We start from the raw sequence: 3346 nt of genomic DNA, 5'->3' as shown, positions 1-3346 counted from the left end.
CAAAATTATTCTCTTACAGTTCTAGAGGCCAGAGTCAGAAAGGCGTTGTATGGTGCTAAAATCAAGATGTTGACTGTAATGTTCCCTCCAGAGACTCTAGGGGAGAATGTGTTTCTCTGGCCTTTTTCAGCATCCAGAGCTGCATTCCTTAGCTTGTGGTCCCTTTCTCTATCTTCAAAACCAGCAGCATAGCATTTTCTCTCTATGGCTCTGTTTCCATTCCATGGTCTGCTTCTCTTCTGTCTTAAATCTGTCTCTGCATCCTTCTTATAAGGACATTTGTCATTGCATTTAGAGACCACCTGGCTAATTCAGATGAGTATTTCATTGTAGATCTTACTTGGGAAGTGAGGAACAGAAGACAAATGGAGAGAGAAGGGTGGTATGATAGGAAGAGGAACATCTACCAGTTGACCAGAAACCAGATCAGTAGAGGGAATTAAATCATAGGTATTAAATCTTTGAAATGAGCCCCTGAAGATGATCTTGCTTTCTTATGCAGTATTCCCACTCTTTGAGCCTGTCTAAAATGCCACTAATTGCATGAAGCCTTTATAGATTTTACCCTCTTCATCCAAATTGTATGTGATTGTCCTCATGTGGCTATCAAGCACTTGAAATGTCAATAGTATGACTAAGGAACTGAATTTCTAATGTTATTAATGTTAGATCTAGGAGGGCCCTATCCCTACCCCCATAGTGTGGGAACAAGACTCCTCCCTTACCTTTGTGTGGGAACCAGACCTTGTATCCAGGTTGGCAATGCTACATGCTCACCTCCCATTTCACTGGACTCTCCTCCCTTTGCTGCCGATTTACCCACCCAAAATAGTCCCACCGAAAAGCCCACCTCAAGCTCCATATAAGTTTCAGGTTTACGGCTATGCCACCCTGAACATGCATGATCCTGTTTGATCTCAGAAGCTAAGCAAGATCGGGCCTGGTTAGTACTTGGATGGGAGACCACCTAGGAAGATGGAGTGCTGTAGGCGTAAAAAAAAAGAGAGAAAGAAAGAAAGAAAGAAAAAGAAAAAAAGAAAAAGTTTCAGGTCTCTTCACATTTGAGGCTGATGCCATCTTCAGGTCAGCCAGGCTGTCACTCTGCTACAATAAATCTTCCTTAACCACTTCAGCCTTGTGCATTCCTCCTTTGGCAAACATAACAATTAAAGTTTAATTAATTTACGTGTAAATAGGCATAGGCATGTGTTGCTAGTGGCTACTCTATTGTTCATCACTGTTCTAGAACCTGTTTTCCCTTTCAGGAAATAGAATTAATTCTTCTCCACTTAGATCTGGGTGAATTTGTAACTGTCTTGTAACTAATAGAATATGACAGAAATGATAATGCATGACTTCTGAGGCTAGGTTAGAAAACTATGATGCAACTTCTACCTTACAATTTACCTCTAGTGATCTGGTCTCTGGCCAGAAGATACATTCCTCCTTATCCTCCCATCTATTCTCTCCCTACCTGTCTTCCATCTATCTCTTTGTTCAAAAAAAAAAAAAAAAAAAAAAAAAAAAAGATCCAAGATTAAACTTGGAAGCAAATAAGAAGTCCTTCAGTAGGTGAATGGATAAATAAACTGATATATCTAGACAATGCACTATTATTCAGTGCTAAAAAGAAATGAACTACCAAGCCTTGAAAAGACATGGAGGAACCTTAAACACATATTACTAAGTAAAAGAATCCAATCTGGAAAGTCTATATACTATGTGATTCCAATTGTATGAGTCTAGAAAAGGCAAAACTGTGGACACAATAAGAAGATCAGGGGTTGCCAGGGCTTGGCAGGGGGGTAGGGGAGATGAACAGGTGGACCATAGAGGATTTTTAAGGCCATGAAACTATTTTATATGATACCATAATGGGGATACATGTCATTATATATTTGTCCAAACCCATAGAATGCACAACACTAAGAATGAATCTTATTGTAAACTATGGGCTTTAGGTGATTATGATGTGTTAATGTAGATTCATCAATTGTAACAAGTGGACCATTCTGGAGTTGTCAATATGGAGAGGGTTGTGCATGTCGGGGGAAGGGTGTATGGGAAATCTCTAGACCTTCCTCTTAATTTTTTTGTGAACCTAAAACTTCTCTTAAACAAAATAAAGTCTTTATTGAGAATGAAAAATTCAAGATGAGATTTCTGGTCACATGCTCATTACCTCTCTCTCATTATAGGAACCTCAAGTATCTAGCCCTCTACACTCCTTCCCTATTCCAACCATAGCTGTGGACTATCTTTGCAAATTCAGGCATTTTAATTAATTAAGCAATGAAATAAAAAATTTTAGAAAATATTGTTTAACTATTGTTAACAATATCTGAAATATTATTTCAATGATATTTCGCCTTTTTGGGACCATGTTCAGGATATTCTCTATTTGCTTTTCCAGACTCATGCCCTGATCTTCTCCACTCTGCTCTGAGGATTGAGAGGTTGACCTCTCCCAACTGCTTTGATGGCATCACCCAGGTATCCTTGTCTCTGGTTTCCAGATGGATCTGGCCAATAGGAGGGATGAGCAGGAGATCAGAGAGCAGAAAAAGAGAGAAGTCAGCATTTATTCCTCTTGCTCCTTGACTGTTTTTGCTGTGTTTCTGGCAATGACTGTGCCCTTCTAGAACTATAGTTGGTGTTACACAGCCTCTCTGCAATGAGTCCAGCTCTTACCAGGTACAGTAATACCATTTTTTGCCCTTGTCCCTTCAGGCTTGAGTAGAGTTGGCTTTCCCTTGTTGATGGCCATGGATGCCTCAACATCCCTGTAGCTACGCTAACCCTGGCTATACCTCAAAAATGGTCCCTTCAGTAAAATGTCCCTTCAAAACTTTTAGCTAAGTACGCTCTCTTTCTTGCTGATTTTGTCTGATGTAGGACTCAATGACTTCTCCTTCCCATAGTACCCTAGATTCACCTTTGCTAAAATGGTGGCAATTACAACTGAGTGACAGTTTATTTACATGCCTTCTATACTATAAGCCCTTTGTGGGATGGTGCCAAATCTAAATAATCTGGAATCATAACATCTAGCATGGTGTTTAATGCACAGTAAGCTCCCAAATCAATGTGCATTAAATGGTGCATTTGGATCTTTGGCTCGCCTTTCTAGTGAAGTGGCTGTATCAGTCAGGATGAGATAGATTGCACTATTATAACAAACAATCCCAACATTTCAATGACTGAAAATCACAAATGTTTGCTTCTTACTTGTGCTATATGTTCAGCAAGGATCAACTGGGGATTTCTTCCCATCAATGTTGTCCTCACCCTGGACCCCAGGCCGATGGGGCAGCTAATATCCACACGGAACACTGGTGATTACCAA

General features: G+C 40.0%; 1 pseudogene; it reads left to right on the top strand.

The window, feature by feature from the left end:
* Positions 1 to 873: 873 nt before the first annotated feature.
* On the top strand, positions 874 to 992 carry LOC112475033 (annotated as a pseudogene).
* The last annotated feature ends 2354 nt before the right edge of the window (positions 993 to 3346 follow it).

This window comes from Pteropus alecto, unplaced genomic scaffold, assembly GCF_000325575.1.
Source record: "Pteropus alecto unplaced genomic scaffold, ASM32557v1 scaffold7, whole genome shotgun sequence".
NCBI classification, from domain to species: domain Eukaryota; kingdom Metazoa; phylum Chordata; class Mammalia; order Chiroptera; family Pteropodidae; genus Pteropus; species Pteropus alecto.
The sequence above is the reverse complement of the archived record's forward strand: the minus strand, read 5'-3'. Positions and strand labels throughout refer to the sequence as shown.